Source organism: Petaurus breviceps, unplaced genomic scaffold, assembly GCF_028583685.1.
Source record: "Petaurus breviceps papuanus isolate PSGF00001 unplaced genomic scaffold, PetGlider_PUasm1.0 226, whole genome shotgun sequence".
Classification (NCBI taxonomy): Eukaryota; Metazoa; Chordata; class Mammalia; order Diprotodontia; family Petauridae; genus Petaurus; species Petaurus breviceps.
In genome coordinates this window covers 3646095-3669032 of record NW_027185890.1, presented here as the reverse complement: position 1 = coordinate 3669032, position 22938 = coordinate 3646095, and the positions used below count along the sequence as shown (strand labels likewise).

Here is a 22938-nt window from a genome sequence, read left to right as displayed (position 1 = left end):
CCTATACCTATACCTATACCTAAACCTAAACTTAAACCTGTACCTATCCTAAATCTATGCCTGTAGTATACCTAAACCTATACATATAACTAAATCTGTACTCGTATCTAAACCTATACCTAAATCTATATTCATATTAATACCCTTGCCTGTATCTATATCTGTACCTATACCTGTAGATGTATACATAGATATACATTGTACATACATATATAGGTACACAAATGTATAAACATACATGCACACACATTCAGATAATGCCCAACACAACACACATAGTCACACATAACAGACATATACATGTGACAATATATACAATTATATACATGTGTGGTGCAGGTGTTCATGTGAATAACATACACACATATATACAATATACATACACATTATATACATAATATGTTTGTGTGTGTGAAGGTACACTTAACAGGGTGAATGCAAAGTCTTAGCACAGTTTTAAGCTTCTGTTGTCTAAAATTGCACTAAGATTTTTGTGACATCCTGAATATGATAATTCAATGGATTTATCATCCAATAACATGTTATCTAACCTGAACAAGAGGCAATTTCCATAACCTTTTTTATTTCTACTTGGATTTTTTTAGCTGATCTCTTTTGAAAAATCACAGATTTCATTGAGAGGTCCTTTGGTGTTTCAGGACTTGATGAAATCAATACAATATCATAAGCAACTAGGATCAGGGAACATCAGATATCTTTCTTGTCATCATCATCTTTACCACCATCATCACCATCATCATGATCATAACTCTACCCCATTATCATTATAACAATAGCAGCTCATATTTCTATTATGTTTTAAGGTATGCAAAATGTTTTTTATAACAACCCATTGCAGGGTATATCAAGTGTTATGATAAATGTTTTAAAGATGAAGAAACAGAGGCACAGATAAATTAAGGCATTTGACTAGGATCAAGTATTGGCAGAGTCAAAGCCATGTCCAAATCTTCCAACACTATGTTTGGTGCTCTCATTATTCAGAAGAGAATGTGGCAAGTGAATAAGAAAATAAATACATTTAAAGATTGTATTCAGATAGAGATAACTTTTTATTGGGGTGATTGGAGAAGTGGTGAAAGAGCTAGGTTTAGAAAGATGGTGGGAATGTTAGAAGGTGAGGAGTATAATGCATGCATATAGAATGTCATGAACAAAAGAAAGGTAGGAGATTTTTCTTTTAGTTTATCTTGAACTAGTACTTGAAGGAAAGGAGTGTGAGATCAGGTTGGAAAATCAAAGTGGAAACTGATGCTAGAGAATCTCAAATGTTACGTTCAGAGTTTGAACTTTCTGTGGTGATAATTTGGGAGCAATTAATTTTTTTAAGAGTAAAGTGCATTTATTGGAAAAGTTAATCTAGAGTTAGAACAAAGAATGCATTATATTGGGATAAGATTAAAGATAGACAACAAGTACCATAGTCTAGGTGTCCTGATAAAGAATAGTTGAAGTGGAAATCATAGATGAAGAGATTTTTAAACTTTTTTTGGGGGGGTGTCATAGACCTCCCTGGCAATCTGGAACCTATAGATCCAGTCTCAAAATATTTTTTTTCTAAAATGATAAAATGAAATACATAGTATTATAAAGGAAAATGATTTTTATCAAAATATGGTTATCTCTTTATTTGAAAAGATACACAAACTTCAGTTTACAAAACGTTGGACAGAGGTAGAATAAGCAGATACCAGAAATGAATTGAATGTGAGGCTAGAGAGAGAAGAGTAAATGATGCCTGGGATTTGTGCCTGGGCAACAGGAATAAAGGTAGTGCTATTATTAGAAACAGGAAAGGCAGGAGCAGGAACAGGTTTTGAAGTAAAGCGAACAATTGTGGTTTTGAGTTTTAAATTAGAACTTGATTTTAAAAGCTAAATATCTACATTTTATATACATATATATATATATAAATAATCAGTAATTAAAGTTTTTTTTTCTTCTGTGATAAAAAAAATAGATTAGACCTTGGAATTTTATCACTTTCCATTAATGAAGCCAATTAATGTACTTGTAGGGGTAATTGATTTGAAACTACTGTACTTGTTATATTAAATTGTCTCTAATTACTATTTTCAAGCAATTTGGCACAAATAGACTAACTTCTAAATTACAATCCTTAAGAAGCTATGGTGTTTGACAAAAAAGGAAAGTTATAAATTATACCTACAAACATGATGCCAAACACATGGCCTATTTATAGTTTGAGTTGGGGCTGTGTGATCCAAAGAATGGAGCACAAGAATGGGAGGCAGGAAACTTGTGTAGATCAGGCCCAGCTGTGTCCAACTCTATCTGTGATCCTGAATTGCTCCCCTTCATTTTTTAATGAAGCATAAACAGGCAAGTTCTGGGACACCCTGGGGAAGTATTCCCATTGGCACTTTCTTTAAAGAAAAGAGATAAACCAATGGGAAAGTTTCCCCAAAATATACCAACACAAACAGTTCACATCTATGTACTCCAATGCTTACATATCTACTATAGTTTTATTACTGCAAAGATAATCTTAATTTTTTTTAACTATTTAGTTTAAAAGAAACATTTGAGTATCATATGCAACATTGGTATATGAAATTGTGAAAGTCATTCCTCTTGTTCCATTGTCATAATGATCACAGTGGATATAATGATCTATCCATATCCTGTTTTAGGTAATACTAAGCATTCTTAAAGGAAAATGAGTGTTCTTATTGACTGTTATACAGTTAGTTCATTCTTAATTTTCTGCTTTTTGTAGGTTGAATCAGATCAATATACCAGATAACCAAAAACGATAAACACAGTCTTTCTGTGAGAACAAAAGAGACTCTAAAGAGATTCCAGTCTGTCTTTCATTGAGGAATGTTCCTGCTCTTGGAACAGTCCTCTTAAGATTAGATTTTTTTAAAGCATTTAGCATTTTTAGCATTTAGCCTTTTGATCACCTTTTTTTAGCTTTTTTTTTTTTTTTAGCATTTAGCCTATGAAATGCTTTTTGCCTCCTGTGAGTCTGAGACAGTCACTCAAAAAAAAAAAAAGAAAGAAAGAAAAGAAGTTTACAAGAGGATAAAAGAAAAAAATTGTCACGGATAGATACAAGTGATGTCATGTTTGGTAAATAAAATACTGACCTGTAAAAAACAAATAAAAAACAAGAAGACCAAAACAAAACACCCTTCAAAAATTTTCAGTGAGCTAAAAATGAGGCAATTGGCAAATAGAAATCACTATATTCAGATTCACAAAACTTGGGTTCAAATTTTAGCCCTGCTGCTTACAGTTTGAATTTGGGCAAGTCACTTTATTTCTAGGGAGTTGTTCTCTCAATAAAATAGGGGTGGTGTTGGAAGGGATTGGACTAGGTCATCTTTTAAGGTCTCTTCCAGGAATAAGTTGTTTGCTTTATATTTTGTGACTATATACATGTCATGCATAAATCCAAGGTCACAACCAGGACTTCTGTAGCTTGACCAGATTTAGGTGGGGAGGGTAATAGAAAATAAGACAGGTTGACCAGAGGTTCAGTTGTAGTTCTAGAGGATTTGGATCAATCTCTAGAGACTTTTAAGCAGTTATTATGTGGAGGGAATGGTAGGATCCAAAGGAGAAGCAATTCAATAATATGATCTGGGAGAGGGGTGGGATGTGGGAGTGTTCAGTGATTAAGTATAGTTATATCACATGAATTTGTGGGTCAGTGGAGGACCACGCAACCTGTAGAAAGTGTGCCACAGATAGGGGAGCCAACCCTTGCATATTGGGTCTCTAGGTAAAGTTCTACTTGTTCTTTTCTAATTATAGCAGTATGGAAACTTAAATTTAAAAATGCCCATTTCAGTTTATTTTTTCTGAATGAAGATGTTAGAAATCCATTTATACAAAGTAAGAAGGCAAATAGAGTTCTTGGTAAAATAAATATGAAATAGAGAAGAATGATGCATTGAGTAGAAGGCTGACCTTGGTATCAGGAAGATATAATTTTAAAACCTACTTCTGACACATCCTGACTGTGTGATGTTGGACAAGTCTTAGAATCTCTCATTTGCATGATCAGCTCTCTAAGATTGTAAGTGATAGGTGAAGTAGTTGTTGTTTCTATCTACAATGACAAATCTCTTCACACATGAAAGGAAAAGTCTAGACAAAAAACATGAAATTCATTCTCCTGTGTCTTTAAGAGAGCAATGTTCTCAAAAGATATGCCTCACTCTTTACCGGACAGCTCTAGAACCCTGAATAGCACCCCAAACTCAGCATGTGAAAAAAAAAAATGACTTATAACTTGTCACACAAGAGTTGCCCCAGCACCCAAATACAAAATTTCTTTTTTTTTTTTTTTTTTGGCATCGCTTCCCTCAGTGTTATCCAGGCTTGAAATCTTGGAAGAAATCATTGACTCTTCCTTCTCTGTTACCCTATATATGCAATCTTACTAAGGCCTATTAATTCTACCTCTGTAATTTCTCCCATATCAACTAAATATTCCCCACACATTGCTGCAAACCCTGTAATTCCTTGTCTGTGTTGACTACTAGCCCCTTCCAGTATCTCTCCTCCTCAATCTATCTTTCATTAAGTTATCAGACTAATTTTCCTAGGGCTATGTTACTGCCCTGCTCAAGTACTTTCAATGGGATGCTATTGCCTAAACAATAAAGTGCAAATGCCCCAACCCTGTTGTTAAGAAAGCAAAAACAAAATCTTCCTAACCAAGCTATCCACAAGTATATATAATGGGCTAATAACTTGAAGAAGTAGTGGTCTCCCATATTTGAAGGCCTTCAAGCAGAGATTGGCCCACTTCTTGTCAGGTATACTATAATGGAGATTTTTTTCAGGTAAAGGCTGATCTAAATGGCAATTGAAGTCCCTGAGGAGGACCTTCTTAAATTCTTTTCTTCTGTAACTCAGCACTTAATGTTCTTTGTAGTCTGACATCAGCTTACCTTTAAAGTTTTATTTCATGGTACTTCCTGTCATGAATCCTATATTCCCATCAAGTTGGATTGGAGACTATTCACCAATTTCATTCTGAATTTCTCACATTCATGAATTTACATTGATGGTTACCCGGTCCTGTATACTCTATTTCAAACTTTCTACCCATTGAAACCCTTCATTTACTATAAGGTATGGATCAATTTCCACCTTTCCCATGAGGCTTTCACTAATTCTTCCCACATGAACACTATCTCAAATGTTCCACTTTATATGCATCTGTCTTTGACCTTAATAACATTCTGTCTTAAAGTATATTAATTTGTGTGCATGTTATATTAGATTGCATGCTCCCTGAAGACATGAGTTGTTTAATTTTTGTCTTTGTATCTGTAGTGCCTAGTAGAGTGCCTTACACATAGTGGACACTTAATAGATGTTTATTTCATTAATTTTTTAAAATAAATAATTTAATGTTTTTCACCAAGCATCCCAGTAGACATGTCCTACTGAGTTAACTTATAAAGCCAGTTTCTAAGAGTGGCCTAGATATGCCCCCCATCAAAATGTTCAATCTTATCCCTCACGCAGCTGGAAATGTTGGCATTTTCTAAGAGTCACCATAGGACACTCTTTGGCAGTCTTTCTGGAAGCAGCACATATTCAACTAATTACCATTAAATTATATTAGTTTCTGTTCATTTCCTGGCTAGAGATTCAGAATAGCTTACCTTTTCCTTTGTAATGTTCCTCTCATGGACTGCCAAATTGTAGATAATTCTCAGGCCTTGCTAAGTAACTTAACACCTCTTGTGAAATCATTTCACTGGAGCAATTGTTTTATCTCCCAAATGATCCCAAGGATGGCCCTGATCTAAGGAGCATTTGTGAATGCCACTTCTCTTGCCCACCTGTTTTAGGTTTCTCCTCCTTCCTTGATCTTCCTTTTCTACACAACAAGACAATCCACACTGTGGGCCATTTAGGTGTCACCAGGTCTGTGAGACTTGACAAGCGCTGCCAGTTAACATCAAACCAAATCACCAGAGGTTTCATGGAATCACATTTCCCCACTGCAAAGAAAGCTGAGAAGACAGGCCAGGTAGCTTTAGAACGACAGTTTGAATGAGGACACTTTGTTCATGAATGGAACCTCTACATTCTTTGTTATTTTAACAGGCTGTGTCTGTTCTCCTTGAAAGAAATTGTATGGGAGAAGATTGGATTAAGTAGTTTTTATTTAATTTCAAAGCACTTGTTCACTTTTACAAAGATCAACTTACTTAGTCATGTAATAAAGTCTTGTTTTACAATAATACTGGTGTATATTATATCACTGTAGGCAACTCCTAAATACAGAATTAGAATAGGGAAACAAAACAATTGTTTCTTTGGTGAATGAAGCCTATATCATTACCCATTCACTATGTCAGATATCACTTGAACCTTGAAAGCTATTCAAAGAAATATCTAGATACTAGTTAATCTCCTTTAGGGAGAATTAAAAAAATAATCTTTGCGCCTCCTTAGCTCATTTTCTTACATTTTGGCCATTTGCAGCCTGAATGAGTGCTAGGTTTATTTTTTTCTTTTTGCTTTGTATCTTTTAGAAAATCCCTCAAAATGTTAGATTTGTTGTAAAACTACCTAGTCTTTAATATATCTTGAGGTACTGAGGCTCTACAGACAAAAAGAAGGTTTGATTGGCCCCAAGATTTATTAGGTATTTATATCTCTCCAGATAGAAAATTCTTTGTGATGAACTGGAATTTGGAAAGCATCTCAGGTGGGTATCTTAGACCCACCTACTTCATTGTTCTTTGTATTGCCAGTGCCTAGGTGAGTGATGGGAGGATAGTAAGTAATTAATTTGCTTTTTATTATTACTTGTTTGCTTGAGGGCTAAAAACTTCAGCCAGATGATTGCTTATGGGAAACTCTGAGATTATTTTTAGAAAAGGCCTTCAAAGATGGAATTAATCTGTCTGTGTCTCTCCCTGTCTTTCTCTGTCTCTCTTAGTCATTCTCTCCTTGTTTTTCTCTTCTCCCCTCCCTTTTTCTCTCTCTCATCTGTACCACTCTTCTATTTATCTGTCTTCTTCCATATCCATCAAGGAACCTAGAACCTAATGTTTAAAAAAATGTTCATCTTAAAGTCTTTTTACATAGAAATGAACTGAGCAACTACTCAACATTTGTATCCAAACTTTGTACATGCAACTATTATGAGCTCATCCTTATCTTCATTAACTAATCATAGTTATAGTAACCCTTTTCCCTTGTCCCTAATTTCTATTTTTAAAATGATTTCATTTTCACCTACCTGCATGTAGTAATCAAGTGTCCTTCAGTTAAAGTAGTAGTTTGTCCATCATTAACTCAGTATTGCTTTTAAGGTTCTAAGATAGGACTTATTATTATATTATTGATTAATATTTCATTGATTTTTAATCAATGAAATATTCTTTTATCTCCCACCAGCCTCCTACACTTAAAAAAAATTTCCTTGTGACAAATATGCATTGTCAAGCATAACAAATTCTTACACTTACCATATCCCAATTCATGTCTCTTTCTTCTTTGTGAGTTTATTGCTTCTTTTGTTTGGGACCATAAACTTCCAATTAATGATGTCTTATAAATTGTTGTAAGTTTGGTTACTAATAGGACCTCTGGTCAATAGTGTTACAAAGTAAAACAAAGGGGCAGCCAGGTGGCTCAGTGAGTAAGAGCACTGGCCCCAGAGTTGGGATGACCTGGGTGATCGAATCCAGGCTCAGACACTTAGCACCCACCCAGAAATAACTGGCCATGTAACCTTGAGCAAGTTACTTAATCCCAATTACTTAAAAAAAAAAGTAAGACAAAACAAACTCAGACAAACAAGAAAATATCAGCAACTATAAAGTCATATCCCTACTTTGCAATTCTGTATGTAGTCACTTTGCATTAGAGAATCATACATTTAAAACTAGGATAGAAACTTTGTGGTCATTGGTTCCAACATTCTTATTTTACAAATGAAGAAACAGGGTTGGGTTAGGTAATATATGTCTGAGGAAACATTTGAACCCAGATTTTGGCAAAAAGTGCAACACTTTAACACTATATTACATTGTATCTCTATGACTTCATCTTCTCTTTTAAAAGTGTAAAATTTAGTGGAACCAGATGAAAAAGTTGAAAATGAGTGAGTTGCCCCAAATCACAGAGTAAATGTCACTTCCACTGTATCATGCATCAAGGAAATAGCCCGGCTGCCTCTTAAAAACTTTCCCCTCATAATATCAGAAATGGGCCCCTCCTGTTAAAACTCTCCAAATGAATGCCTTCTGCAACTGTTTTGGAATAAGATCCTCTTCTCTCTAGTCAGCGATAGTCCCCTTGTTACCTCTTTGGTCTAACCATAAGTTAATTTTCAGGCATTCTGGGTGGGCAGAGAGGGGCACCAAAGTGCTAAGTGATTCTGCCAGTGAAGGAAAGAGATTGCCTCTTCTCACCTTTCGACTTTTCTTTGTTACTTTGTTGGCTATTCTTGATCCTGACTAATTAATCTGACTCTCAATCTCCCTGGAAAGTCTCCAAAATATCCCTTTTCTTTCATTTTTCATTGCAGTTTGGGATATGATTTCAAGGACAACTGGAAAATGACATATTTATGTACCCTCACAGTCATTAAGATTGTATTGTGATTGGACATGGACCCAGGCACTCCACAGGCAGGGAGAAAACTCAGGCACTTTGTTTTGTTTTGTTTTGTTTTGTTTTTTACCTTGCTGTCCTAAACTGAAAGCACAGATACAGGTCCTCCAGGACACTCCCATGAAGCTTGTAGATTCCTTTATTTTCTTTATTCTACCTTTCTATCCAGAACTTTTGAACTGAGTGGAGATCTTATGTGAAAGAAAAGAGGAAGAGAGAATAAAAGGAACAGGAGAAGATGAGAAGGCAGATGAATAGATGAACAGCAATAATTAGTTGGGAAGCATATGGTTTTAGTTTGAAAATTCTGAAGCAACTCTTGATATCTGCCCAAAGAGTAGATAATTGGGCAGCAAGCAGAACCTACTCTCCACTGGAAAACAAAACAAAACAACAACAAAAAAATTCATATAGGTCTCTAAGTTTAGTGGATATAAATCCTAGAGGAGGAGTGAACAATAGAGATGCTTAAGAGCTATGTCCCTCTGAGGGAGGTTGGCTTTACTTGAGGGGGCTAGGGAAGGGACAGAAGTAAAGAAGATACCTTCACAGGTGAAGGGATTTGTGTCCAGCTTTAGGGCAGGGTGAGGCAAGACTCCATGGGGTCCAGGTCTTACTTAAAGAGCCCATCTGTAGTTTTTTCCTTTAGTCCCTAGAGGTCAGATATGAGCTAAATAGACCCCACTAGTATTTTAAAGAATTGTTTAAATTCCAAAGGTGTTTCGTTTTTAAAAAATATATACATGTGGGGCAACTAGGTGGTGCAGTGAATAGAGCACTGGCCCTGGAGTCAGGAGGACCTGAGTTCAAATCTTACCTCAGACACTTAACACTTTCTTTGCTGTGTGACCTTGGGCAAGTCACTTAACCCCAATTGCCCTGCCTTCGCCCCTTCAAAAAACAAAACATATATATGTGTGTGTGTGTGTGTGTGTGTGTGTGTGTGTGTGTGTGTACATGCTATAAGTACATACATACACATACATCTCTTTCATTGAACATGGTTTCCAGGGACTTCACCATTCTAGCCCTCCTCCACTGAAAGAGTGCCACTTTGTCCATGTTCTCAGAACTGGAAAAAAATAATATCCCAGATGTGGTCTGATAAGGGCAGAGGAGAGAAGATAGACATCTAGACACTAGATTATAGATTGCCTGTAATTGAGTTACCTTTTTTTCCTGCTTCAAGAAACATGAGCTAGGCCAAACTGAAACAAGAGGGAACATTCATAGATATATTACCTAATGGGATCTTGATGACTTTCTCCCTTGTGACTCTATTGGAGAGCCAATAACTTTGAACCCAAGAACTTTGGGAATAACAATGTCCTTTAAGTCACCAGACCTGATTCTAGCCCATATCCCACAGCCATAATTGTGAGTAGAAATCATTGTGGAAAAGGGAATCGTCCTCATTACCGCTAGCAATATCTATTGGCCAACTGCCACAAACAGGAAGATAAATATGAGAACCCTGAACAAGGTACCTCCCCATAGAAGACCACCAGTCCTTCTTTTATTCCAGCCCTCAGACACATCATGTAGGGAGCCAGTTCCTACAGAGAAGGACCTAGCTATCACTAGCTATTTTTAACCAACTACCACTGACAGGACAAGCAAGCCAGCCTTGCTAAAGCAGCAAGGCAGCCAGGGGAGAAACAGTAAGACAGCATGTGCTAGGACAGTCAATCCACTACCCCTCCAATGACCTTCATCTCCCTTCAGACATTGATGTGGCCAGTCCAGAACCCCAAATCCAAGAACCTTGGGAATAACAATATTTCCAACTAAGTGTCCTCAGTCATTATCCTACGAAATAACTACTGTGGAGATAGAGTTTGAAAATTGCTCCTGGAAGTGCTGAGCATCAGCTAATGAAGACCAAGAAAAAAATGTTCCTGCCATACAAGTCTTTGGCATTGTGAAATGATTCAATATCAGAAATGGATAGTTAATTGATGGAAATGACATTAAAGAAGAAGCATTCCCCCCCCCCCCCCCCTCGCTCCTTTCACTCACAGCTTCCTTCATCTCCTCCACCTCCAGCTGTCCTCCTGGATCTGCCCTCTCTTTTGCTCTGATGGCAGATAAGTAGGGGTGAGCAGTGGGCTGGGACATCCCAAGTACATGGGGCACGACTTTTCTGAGGACCACAAATTGAGCAAAGCTGGAGCTCCAAGTTGATCTGAGGAGCCTCCTTCCTCACCTCCTTTAAAAAAGCTGAGCTCAGCCAAGTGCCCCCCAGCCCCTGCTACCATGCTTATCTGTCAACATGTTTTCTCAGGCACCATTTCTTGTCATCAGAGTTCCAGCAGCTGCAGCACAATAAGTTTGTGGCCATCCTGGAAGATTCCATCCAGAGGGTCATGTACAATGATCTGGCACTTCTGTTGCAGAAAGACTTCATCCAGGTAGAAGCCCAGCTTAAGGCCAAAGGGGAGCTGCCACCATCTGGTGGAAGGAGAATAGCTGGGTGAGCCACCCAATGGGACTCATTCTTGTGAGATCTGTCAATTCCTGTACAGTTCAGGCCACTACTTCCTAGATTCTATTTTTTCACCTGAGCCTACTCAGCTTATGTGGAGGATGTCTTGGCTGAGTTAGAGCAGGGCTACCTCCTGACTTCATCATAATAAACTCCTGCTTCTGGGACCTCTTCTGGTATTGTGTCAGTGTCATTAGAAGTTACCAGGAAAACTTGGAATGTTTATTTGAGGGAATGGAACAAGTGTTGCCTGCCTCTTGCTTTTTGATCTGGACCCTGACCATGCCACTGGGTGAATGCACCTTACAGGAAGCTTTGTACTGCCTGAGGTACAGCCAGCAACAGGCTCTCTATATGCTGATGTGTTGGAGGCCAACTTCTACTGTTCTATACTGGCAGGTGGGCACTGCTTTGATGTGCCTGACTTGTATTTCCACTTCTGACACACAGGTCGGCATCAGTGTTTGGATAATATCCACTGGGACTAGCATGCCTACCATCACCTCTTACAGCTATTGCTGGCCCATGTGGTTGAGGTCTGGGGGTGGGGGGGTGGAGGCTCCCCAACAGAACATCCCTCTTGGGAGTGTAGTAAGGAGCATTCATCCCTAGAATATCCAGGCCAAAGGTCCAAGGGGGCTTCATTCTACAGACATCTAGCCTAGCCATCTGAGGGGACTTTGCCACCCTGGAGCTGAGGAAGCTCATTCTGGGAATCAGTCATCAACTGCAGCCCTGGAGTGGTCCCTCTTGGAGCAGCTGGTTCAAGACTCTAAGGAGACTGAATCCAGAGATGTTCATCTTAGAGGACTACGAGGTCTCTTTCCTTTGAGCCAGTAGCCCAAGAGACTGATTATCCTCTGACCTGACTGGATAGGCATCTCCAGTTGGAGTACTTGCCTCCATCCCAACTCTTGTTGATAACCCTACACTTCACCTCAAATCCTCCCTCAAGATAGCTGCTTCTTCTCAGATAATCCTGCCCTTCCTGGCTACTCTACCATTAACTATATAACCTTTGGTGATCCCTTATCTTCTCCTGCTGTGTTGGATTCCAAACCTGTTCCCCAGCCTCTTGTGCAATCTCTTATGGACAGTGCCACTATTTGGTAATTCTCGTCCAGTGCCATGTGTCTTATAGCTGCTCAAGGGAGAGAGACCTCAGTAGACAGTGGTCCAGACCTGGTCAAACACAGTGAATGACCTCCTTCCTGCCCAAAGATGTGGCTACTCATACTGCTTTCATAGCCATGGGTAGATTGTCCTTCCTAAGGACATAACCAGATGGTTTGATTTTCACAAGTATATCTGGTGTTTTTTTTTTTTTTTTACCAATAAAGATATGCCCTCCTGCTGGGGCAGAAGGACCTACAACAAAGAAGAAGAAGGAGGAGGAGGAGGGGAGGAGGAGGAAAAGGAGGAGGAGGAGGACAAGAAGAAGAAGAAGAAGAAGCATTATCATCTGCTTTACCACCACACTCTTAAAGGACCATGGAACATTTCCATTTGAAATGACTGAAACCTTCCCTATGTGTTACTTCCCTTATTAAATGCAAGCTCCTTAAGAGAAGGGATTATCTTTTCTACTTGTATATTCATTATTTAGCATGCTGTTGTGCACATAACAACTCAAATATGATAATATATATCTGTATATTATATGTATATATACTATGTGAATTGTGATAAATATCTGCATATGTACATATGCATGTATATATGTATATACTGTAATGCCAAGGAAAGGCAACTTCCCAAGGTTCAAAATACCAGCATAGGTGCTCTCCATTTTATTCAGTGACAAATTAAGAACAGAGAAGGTCAAAACATGAAATCATTCAAAATACAGCATTTACTAAGTGTGATTAAATAATCTCCAAGTACTACCCCACCCCAGGACCTTCCAATCATTCAATCAATTACAAAGTCCCTGTTCTAAATACTACTCCACCCCTGGGCTGTACCTTCATTTAGTCCATCACAAAGCCCCTCTTCTCAAATGGAGATTAGTTTCCAAACATAAGTAAAGTACATTCATTTGTTCAATCATAGAATACAAAAAGGTCAAAAGTTCCCCACCCCTGGATCACAATTGAATCTACCCCAGAGTTACATCAAGTTTAAGCACAGCACTTAATACCCAAATGGAGGTCTTTTCTTCATCTTGACCCGAGGCAAGTTCTCAGCAATCTTAGTTCCTGGGGAGACAAGGCTTAGCAAGGCCACAAGATACATTGCCAGTCCCTTCATTAATTCATCCTCTGCCTGTAGAACAGTCCTAGAACCCCTGAAAATGTTAGCAAAACCCTCTCCCAGGATTTCTGTAAACATACAACAAGAAAATCCTTCTTCAGGGCTTCTGAACCAACAGAAAAGTTCCCAGACCCCTGCAACAACAGCACTGTCCTTCACCAGTGGACAGTATTCACTCTCTGTCTGCAGGACAGTCTCAGGAGCTCTTAGCCAACAGCCAGGTTCCAGGACTTCTTCAACAAAAGGACTGTCTTTCACCAGTGGACAAATCTGGCAAAACAACATCAAAACAGACAGACAAAGTACCAGCAAAACAGCCATGTCTCCTCAGTCCTTGGCAGCTCAGGGGGCAGGTCTCAAAAGTCCAGGTCAATTCAAAGTGGCCCCCAGCAATTCTCTGCCTCTCTCTCTGCCTCCAAGAGGTGCTGCTTCCAAAAAGTTCTTCTGCCTCTCTCTTGTGTCTCTGGAAATCTATGTCACCAGCTCCTCCCAGTTCAGGACTTTCTTTTCACATTAACAAGTCCATCCCACAGGTGGGATTAACAAGCTCTGGGTTTTAACACAATCAATTTGAAAACCAAGCCAATTCAGGGGAATCTTTAATTGCCTTTACTATCACAATGTACACATCTTATATATATGCATATAGATATATATTTATCTCAGGATGAAGAAGAATGAAAAAATTACAGTCTCCATTGCTGAGTACCCCTCATACCTTGGAGATCATAGATTCATCAAAGTATTGACATTCAGAAGACAGTAAAATTAATTTCAGAAAAAAAGATTAATCACAAAAAAAGTGTTTTGATATATAATCTTATAGCTTATATTTTAATAGGGGAAATATAATTATCATTTTTTTTTGCATGGAATTCTTGCTTTCATTGTACAAAACACTAAATCTATTTGGGTTTGGAAAGTGTCAATTTATAGCATTCAAAAATGTTTCTTGGAAGGGGGATGGTAGGGGTCTTAGGCATGTATACATAGACATTTTAAAATGTTTGAAATGAAATAGCCTAACCTTCACCAAATATAGATTCTTAGAATTTGAGAACTAGGAAGACTATTAGAGACCATGTGGTCCAATCTCTCATCTCATCTCAGTAAAACTGTGACCTGGAATAAGCTAATTAGCAAGCAATACTATTTGTCATTTTTATCAGTGAAGCACCTACTATAGAGCTGGCCCCCGAGGAGGAACCATTTAGCTATTTAGCAACGTTCTGAATGAATACTTGTTGACCTTTGCTCTAGGGAATTTACTTTTAGTAAAATAACAATAGTGGTAGGGATTCATTCTTTATTCAGGAAACTTTGGCTGTGAATCTACTATATGCCCTGAACAGTGTGAGGTCTAAAGGGAAAGGTAAAGAGATGAAGACTGGATTTTTGCCTTCAAAGAGCTCACAATCTATTAAGGGAGATAATATGAGTACAAAAATAACTATCATACAAAACAGAGCATGATAGCAACAGAGAAATATAAACACAAATGCAAAGGTAAGGTATGTCCCTATGAAAATAGGGATGTGGATACTAAGTAAAAATTTTAAAAATGCCTATTTATTCCTGTCATTTGATAAATTTGTACTGCAAATATGCAGTCAGTCTCTGCTTTCATAATTAGCATTGTGGGTGAATTTTCTGACCTGCATGGGTATCAATATCCACTCATGCATTCCCCTGTTTCCTCTCAGTGCCTTGTTGGGGACTATGGGTTCTCCAAGGCTCTGCCAGTGGAGCTTAAGCTCTGGCAGATCCTACCAAGCTGGAAAGGCTTCAGGGTCTCTATCTTGCTCACCATCCCCATCTGCTTGTCATTCTAATAAAAGCTATGAAGTTCCATCTAAATAAGTTTTTAATGAGCTAAATCACTATTTGCATGTACTTCTAAACTATCTCTGCTATTAGTAGGTTCAACATTGTGGTTAGGCCTCCAAAGGTGTGAAAATTTCTCTCTGTTTATTTTGCCATCCTCAAAAGAAATTGTATTTATTAATGATGTGCACCGATTGCTTCAACTGTGCTTTGTCATTGCAGAGAAGGAATAAGTTGCTTTTAAACTTGTAATGCTATCCAGCATGTTTCAAAATACTACTCAATGAATAGGTTTTTCATGGAAAACACAAACATTTGCCAATTCAGTTTTAAGCAGGAAAGAAAAACTTTTATTCACATATTATTCAGTTTCTTAATTTGCTTCAGCCAACTTCAGGTATACGCTTCTGTGCACAGTTGGTTTCTAAGCCCTTTCAGGAGGCCCTGTCTCAGGAAATCCAAGTGTTTGCCAATTTACTATTAAACAAGAAGGAAAAAACTTGATTCATTTACCTCTTTCTTTCTTTTTTTCTCCCTTTTGGTTAGTTGGTTGGTTTCTTTATTATACAGGTGCACATCTCAGTGCCCAGCTGGCTTGTACACCTTTAGAAGTATTGCTGCAGAAAATAAAAATATTTCTTAGTTCAATTTTAGCAGCAAAGAGAACAAAATGAGCTGGTCTTTTTTCTTTCTGTATATGAAAGTATCAGTTCTGCACTGTCCCCTTCACAGGAATCTGGCACAGACCAGAAATAATGTAGGCCAGCTGCCAACACATTTTGTGCAAAACTAGCATTGGCAAGGCTTGCTTTTGGCAGAAGATCTGCATCTCTCACAAACAGAGGCTGTTAGTAAGCACCTTATTTTGCCTCTTCCATTCTCTTTCTTGCCTACCATTCAGTCATAACTGGTCATTTTTCATTCTAATTCATACATCACGCATGTGTACCAGATCCCTGTCCAAGGTCATTGTTACATCACACTTACAATTTAAACAAAACTGCTTTTTTTTAGTGTTTCCAATGCTTTCCTTACACGATGTTACTATGAAAGATACAATAGCAAGATCTCTTTATTTTACTTTGTGCAGTTCTTCATTATACATTAAGAAAGCCTCATGACAGATAAGATTTGTATTTTTAGATCCTTGTAATACTTGTGAATCTGTAAGACTTGTTGCACTTTGTGCAAGTCAATCACATCATTTATACTACAAAAATTTAGGGCTTTATTTTATGAAAAAAATTGACAAAAATCTCCCAAATCTGCCTAAATACTTAATGACTTCAATGTGAAGGTTGGCCTGGACACAATGCATGTGTGAATCCATAGTTTGGGACTATAAAAACTTTAACTTCATAACATGGGATTTTGCTCTGGTTCACCTATTTTAGAAGCAGGATTATTCCATTTTACTCCTCCTCCCTAGAGTCTCTGATATTCGGATCTGGTGGTTGTTTCTCTCCTCTGCCATTGGATCAAGCTCTCACTAATTGTGTTTCCCTTTTTTAGAGTCCCAATGACTAAAATCTCTGTTCTATTTAAATTCTTAATATTAAAACATACCATTCCCAAATGAATTTTTACTTCTAGCAATATAGTAAAACAAACATATAAATATCTTCTCCAACCTCTTACTGATATAATACCCTTTTATCACATTGATCTTCAAGCAAGAGAGGGGAATTAAGCTAACAGTTATCTAAATTCCTAAATACCATTAATCCCACCAAATTCAACTCCAAAGTCCTCCTAAGCTTGTCCACTGGGACACTGGTTGCTCAGGGTTTTTCTCCTGGATTGACTGTAACATCTGATCTGTAATCATGGACTCTAAGATATCCACAGATAAAGCTCCCTAGTTGAAGTCTTTCCTCCCAACACTTAGAATTGTAAATGACAAATAAAACAGGACAAAAAAAACCTCAAGTTCAGATCTCAATGCTGCATAGCCTAAAGGTGTATGTAAGGCCCTCCAAACTTCACCCATAACCTAAATTGCATCATCTGCCATGAATGAATGGATCCTTTGCTCTTAGACAAGAATGTAGGAGAGTGCCTGTGCTTAGCTGAAGCAAGACCACAAGCATTTACTAAGCCCTCATTACGTGATTGGGACTGTGTTAGGTTATGACAGTATAAATGCAAGGAAAAAGAAAGAGTTTCTTTCCAGAGCTTGAATTCTAATAAGGGAAGACAACATATAAAAGTAGTTGCAAAGCTGGGGCCAAGGGAGAAGGGAGGAAGTAATGGAGCATGGTGAAGAAACAATTTCAATAGATTAGAAGCAGAAATCAGAGAGGAACAGAATGAAAATGATTGGCCTGGACCCTTCCTTAAAGTCAAGGCTCTAGGAGGAACTGACCAATAAGAGGAAAAGCCTGCAAGTTAAGAGAGATCTTCCAGGATGAGACAGCAACAGGGGAATGACAAAGAAGTTCAGAAATTTAGGAGTGGCATATGGGGAGGGAATTCATATTTGACCCTAAAAGGTAACAGGTTACTACTACAGCATTTTTTTTCTTTATTGCTTTTTGGAGGGGGGAGGGCAGGCCAATTGTGGTTAATTGACTTGCCCAAGGTCACATGACTAGTAAGTGTTAATTGTCTGAGGCCAAATTTGAACTCAGCTCCTCCTGGCTCCAGGGCCAGTGCTTTATTCACTACACCACCTAGCTTCCCCTACAACATTTTTAAAGTTCCAAAAAAAAAAATTGAAGGGAGGTGGCACAGCCAGCTCTGTGTTTTAGGAATATTACTTTGGTAGCTATGTAGAGAATGGATTAGAACAGGCGAGATTTGAATCAAAGAGACCAATTAGGAGAAAATGCAGTTGATTAGGTAAGTAGTGGATTCTGATGTTCGCCATAAGGAAGGGAGAAAAGGGAACAGATTTGTTAAGCATTGTTAAAGTCACATTCAAAAGAGTTGGTAACTGAATAGATGGGGGTGGGGAGGTTGTAGAATAAAGAATATACCTAAGGTTCCAAAAGTGACTGGAAGGAGGCTAGTGCCCTTGAAAGATGTAGGAATCGAGGAAGAAGGATGGTTATAAAGGAAATGACAAGTACTGTTTCAGACTTAATTTCCCAGAGAAGCAAAAGAATGATTTGAGAAGCACAAGCTTTTCTGCAACATCTCCTAGATCTTTGCACTCACACAGCTATAACACTATTTCAAGTTCTTATCACCTCTCACCTGGATGGTTGTAGCACGGAGAGACATTACGAATAAGATAGCAATAGAACTTGGTGCCTTCGTGTGTATGTTGCCAGGTGGAGCTATGCAAGAAGAGAAAGGAGTCAAATATGAATATGGGGTTTCAAGGTTGGAGAATGGGGGTGGTATGTTGCTTGGAAATGGTGTTTTCCAAAAGGCATTGTAGCATTAGACATCCACAAGTAATTTAAAAATAATTAAAATAGGACGACTGATTTATAAAAATCATATTACTAAAGCATCAAAAATAAAAGGTTACTAGAAAGAGATCTCATTCACACATTCAAAATACTGAATCACTGAACAGCCTCCCTTCACCATAGAGGAAGGACATAGGAAAGATACAGTTTTCAAGGCTAATATCTACATTATAAAGCAATGCCTTCTCATCTTTGAATAATAGCTACTGAAAGTGGGGAAAATAATGGTGGCCAAAAGCACTAGAATGGTAGCTTGTACCCATGGTAACGGTGCCCACAGTTCCTGACCCTGTGCACCCCCTGGTGTTCTTAGGACATTGAGTGTCTTCCTTCCTCATGGAAAGAAAATCCATGTATCTAGCTTGACACAGAAACAGCATGTACTTACCCCCCTTTTAAACATTTTTTTCCCAGCAAATAAGGTGAGAAGAGATAAGACAACTGGTAGGAGAAACTGGGGAAACTGGAAAAACTCTTTGGGGAGCTAGAAGGACTATGGGGAAATGTGAAAACCTCGAAGCTAAGAGAAACCAGAAAAGAGACAACTGAGTCAGGAAGGCGTTTTTATCCCATTTTCAGAGAAAAATCATAATAATGACAATAACAACAACAATAATAACTGGTTCATCAATAGCAGTAAGTAAGGCAACGGATGGAGTGCTGGGTCTTCAAATACTGCCTTAAGCACTACCTCTGTGACATTGGATTTCACATAACATCTGTTTGACTTAGTTTCCTCCCCAATAAAATGAGGATAACAATAGCATCTCCTTCAGAGCATTGTTTTGAGGATAAAATGAGATAATACCTGAGGGAAGTTTTGAGGATCAAAAGAGCTTAGCATATTGTCTAGCACATAGCAGGCACGATATAAATGCTTATTCCCTTTCCTTTCACATCAACCAATAAATCTACAAAAATGTTAATTTTGGTCTCTAAAGTTACCATTAAAATGTATGGTGTTACTTTTCCCCCTCTTCAATCAATATCTAATCCAGAAACATAATAGCACTTTTGCTAAATTTTTTGTGAGGGTTTTTTTTTTCATAAGACAGTAAAATCTCCCATGCCACTAAATTACTTTTAAATTCAGAGACAAAAGTGGAAACTATTTATTTTTGTCAGTCTCTAAGGTGAACTGCAGTGAGAAAACAAATGCATTTTCCACTCCCTTGGGTATGTGAATGTGTGAGTCTGTTTTAGTTCTTAGATTTTAAAAAACAACAATAACAACCCCAAACAAAAACACCTAGGTTCCATGCTTAAATCTCTTGAGGTGCAGCAGAAATGCCAATTCAATAAGAAAGGAGGTGATAAATGCTGAGTTAGTCGGCCTATAACCAAAAATAAATTCAGAGACTTGTTGCTAAGCCAAAATTCCATGCATATGAGAGCCTTTTTCATGTCTTTCTTATTCTGTTATTATTTCCAGTCATGGGTGATTTGATCTGTTAAATTCACATGCATAATCACATGAGATCTTTGTGTAGCAATTTGACTCAGTATCATTATAATGCCTGTAAATGTAAAAAGAAGAATTTAGGTTCCCTTAGGTTAAATATGATTATATTATATGAAGTATATGATTTATTTGACTGACTTAGGAATTCAAAAATAATCCTATAAGAACTTTTTTGAGGACAAAGCCCACATTTTATTTTGTGAAGTGTGGTCAGTCACACATCTGCCTTATATAGTTTAACATTATATAATGACTGGAAATTAACAAATCACAAGGAACCAATTTGAAATTTAGGCAGACTTTTTTTCTCTTCCCTTATAATTTGCATTGTTCAAAGAAAAACAAATTTAGAGAAGAAGAATTATTCAGATATTATTACATAGTTTTTAGATTTTTAGTATAAATTTATATATCAGGAATATATTTTTGATATATTGCCTGAAGTATTTTTTTTAATTATAAAAATGGATTGGGAATTGAGAAAATTTTTGACAATGCATTCTTTAAAAAAACTTGTTTTTTGTTTTTTTATTATGACCTTCCTCTTTTTTCTCTTCCCCTCCTCCTCAAATGAAGCAATCCATGGAATAAAGAATTTTAAAAAAGATTCCAGAAAAATTAACCAACACCTCAAACAAATCTATGGTTTATTCAGTGACCCACATAGTTGTCATCTTTGAAAGAAAGAGCTGTATTTTCTTAACTCCATGACCACACTTAGTTATTAAATAATTACAATATAGTGTATCATTTTTGCTATTGTTTCTGTTCTTTCAGGTTACACTGTGGCAGTCATTAGGTATACTGTTTACCTGATCCTGCTCATGTCACATGGCATCAGTTCACAAAAATCTTCCCATGTTTCTCTGACTTCTTTATCTTTGTTAGTTCTTAGAATGCAATGCCATTCCATTGCATACATGTTCCAAAACTTGTTAAGCCATCCCCAAACTGATGATCTACTAATTCAGTGCTACCATAAAATAATGTTGCTGTAAATATAATGTACCTTCCTTTTCTTACAGCTCATTTTCATGTAATAAATTTTCTAAATGAAAATAATTACCTCCATTGAGAAAGGGATTAGATATTTTTTTGATTACTTTTTGGATATCTCAAAAATAAGTTTTATACATGTATGCCTTAGTTATTTAATCTCTTGAGAAATTTTCCCACCAACAAGCTACAATTGAGATACATCGACCTTTTTCTTTTCTGTTTAAGTCAATGATGAAATATCTAACAAGATCAAAACCTGAATATCACAGCAATTATACATACATACATATATATGTACATATATATGAGAGAGAGAGAAAATTTGAACAGTGTGTTCACTTTATTGTATTTCTAAACAGCCAGGGAGTTGATTATGAATTCATTGATTGGACATGAACTGTGTCATGTCTGATTTTATTTAGAATATTCTTTTCAATCTTCCTGAGAATCTATCTGGGAGAGATTTTTTTTTTATTTTTATGACATGACTTGTAAGTCATTTATATCCCAAATAATGATACCATTCATATTCCTCCTTTGCTTATGGGCTTTGACAAACACTAGGTGGACTCTTTTCTAGCAGATATATTTCTAGACAAGAACTTTATATTTTTTAATCTGACTTTAGTGCCTCAAATCTCAAATGCAGTCAATGGATAGTACATATGAATGCTCATAGGGATGCAGAAATGAGAATTTCTATATGCTGATTTGTTACAATTATTTGGTAGTTAATTAAAAAAAAATAATGACTGCTGGGGTAGCTAGGTGGTGCAGTGAATAGAGCACCAGCCCTGGAGTCAGGAAGACCTGCGTTCAAATCCGACCTCAGACACTTCACACTTACTAGCTGTGTAACCTTGGCCAGGTCACTTAACTCCAATTGTCCTGCCTTCCCCCCTCCAAAAAAGGAAAAAAAAATTCTTTGTGTGTTTTCAAAGATATGAATTCATCACCTTCAAGAGATTTTTAAGTGCACAACAATGTCCATCTCATGTAACACCTGAAAGTAAGATAGTACATTTTTCCTCTGAATTGTTTTATAAAGGTAATTTGTATTTCATACTTTGAAAATCCAGGACCTTGGTTTGACTTGTAAAATAAAATTTCTTGGGTGACAGAGGTAAGGTTCTGCTCTGTTATTTCATGAGGAAAGTAATTCATAATGTAAAGTCTCCATCAATGCAAATTGGCAACTTATAGCTTTACTCAGTTACATGGGTCACTAGAGGGTAAAAAGTCTTACATATGAAGTCCCACAATGAGAGATAATATATGCTATAAGTAGGACTTGAAACCAACTCTTCCTGACTCCAAGGCTAGTCATCTATCCATATACCACCTTGCCTATTTCCTTTCACATCATAACTAATTAATAATTATTTGCTGCATGTGAATGACAAATCCTTGGGGGAAATGCACATTAGGAAGAAATGAGGGACCCAGAAGAAAAAAGAAGAATGATTAGAGAGGCAGAAGGAAAGCCAGAAGAATACAGTGCCACAACCTGCAAAGAAAAGGATCAAGAAAGAAGACTGAAAAAATATAAATGGCTTTGGTAGTGATTGGATCATATCTTTAGTGCTGGAAGAAAACCAAAAGATGTTCTATCCCAACCCCTTCATTTTATTCAAGGGGATACTGAGGCCCTTGGAATTAAAATGATTTTTATCAAAGTGACACATCCCTGGGATTCATATAAGTTTTCTGATTCTGAAACCAGTGTCTGCTCTGTGCATCATGCTGCCTTCATTTATAAAGTTTTGCAGTTTCAGCAGGGTAATGGGAACAGAATCTGAAATGTAAATTGTTTGAAAACACTAAAGAGAGAAGAGATGGATGTATCAGACTGG

General features: G+C 37.3%; 1 long non-coding RNA gene and 1 pseudogene across 1 annotated transcript in view; one reads left to right on the top strand and one right to left on the bottom strand.

Moving 5' to 3' along the window:
• The window catches only part of LOC138166813 (PC-esterase domain-containing protein 1A-like), a 24119-nt pseudogene extending 12326 nt beyond the window's left edge, over positions 1-11793 (top strand).
• A 3775-nt stretch (positions 11794-15568) lies between these two features.
• The window catches only part of LOC138166773 (uncharacterized), a 96089-nt gene continuing 88719 nt past the window's right edge, over positions 15569-22938 (bottom strand). The window contains exons 3-4 of the long non-coding RNA XR_011169728.1: positions 18404-18486; positions 15569-15822 (exon numbers count right to left, since the gene is read on the bottom strand). This is a non-coding gene — a long non-coding RNA (uncharacterized lncRNA). The remainder of the gene's footprint in view (positions 15823-18403; positions 18487-22938) is intronic.